Consider the following 291-nt stretch of genomic DNA (forward strand, 5'->3'; position numbering starts at 1 on the left):
TCGGTCTCCTCCCATCCCTAGGCCAACGGGGACTCTTGGGGCTCCAGTAGATGGACGGCAGGGAGCAGAGCCTAAGGGCGGTGGAGGGGTCCTGTCCTGATAGCAACCCGCCCCAGTTCACTCCTAGTTAACCCTGACGTTGCCAACTCAAGGGGAACCTCGCTTCTGCCTCTCAGAACACCTCGGAACACCTCAGCCGTTTCCAAGTCATCGTTCACGCGTTGGAAGAGACAACCCCGGGCCGGAGAGGCTCCTGGCTCTGCGGCCGGGAGCAGCGTCTCCATCCTCACC

Source organism: Tupaia chinensis, unplaced genomic scaffold (genome assembly GCF_000334495.1).
Source record: "Tupaia chinensis unplaced genomic scaffold, TupChi_1.0 Scaffold000407_1, whole genome shotgun sequence".
Classification (NCBI taxonomy): domain Eukaryota; kingdom Metazoa; phylum Chordata; class Mammalia; order Scandentia; family Tupaiidae; genus Tupaia; species Tupaia belangeri.